Genomic DNA, 401 nt, shown 5'->3' with positions numbered 1-401 from the left:
GAAACTCTACAAACAATATTAGACTGCATCTGAAATCAGATATTCACTGAGCAGGTGCTTCTCTTGAATAAATATTTACTTTATTAACATTGAGAGGCTTCTATATAGTATAAATGCAATTTATTTTCAATTAATTGTTTGTACAGAAATAATCACTCTATTTACTAATTTCTGTATTTCACGTAAATGAGACTCATTGTAATGCATTTATGACTGATATATGATTTTATGTATGTTCTTAAATTAGGAGATTATGGAGATTTGCTTGATATGAAACATCATCATCAGCTGAGAGATGAATGCAGAAAGAGTGTCTGGTAAGAACAGAAACGCTTCTCTTGATTTGCTGTGAATCTGAGAAACAGAGAGATGTTGTGTGTGAAATGAGAGATGAAGCACAT

The 401-nt window shown here is 31.2% G+C and overlaps 1 long non-coding RNA gene across 1 annotated transcript; it reads left to right on the top strand.

Annotated features, from left to right (window-relative positions):
- Window positions 1–317, top strand: LOC107734739 (uncharacterized). Its single transcript, XR_001639148.1, has 2 exons — window positions 1–54; window positions 248–317. It is a non-coding gene; the product is annotated as an uncharacterized LOC107734739 (long non-coding RNA).
- Window positions 318–401: the final 84 nt, after the last annotated feature.

The sequence above is a fragment of the Sinocyclocheilus rhinocerous genome, unplaced genomic scaffold, assembly GCF_001515625.1.
Source record: "Sinocyclocheilus rhinocerous isolate Xijiao unplaced genomic scaffold, SAMN03320098_v1.1 C35188680, whole genome shotgun sequence".
Classification (NCBI taxonomy): Eukaryota; Metazoa; Chordata; class Actinopteri; order Cypriniformes; family Cyprinidae; genus Sinocyclocheilus; species Sinocyclocheilus rhinocerous.
The sequence above is the reverse complement of the archived record's forward strand: the minus strand, read 5'-3'. Positions and strand labels throughout refer to the sequence as shown.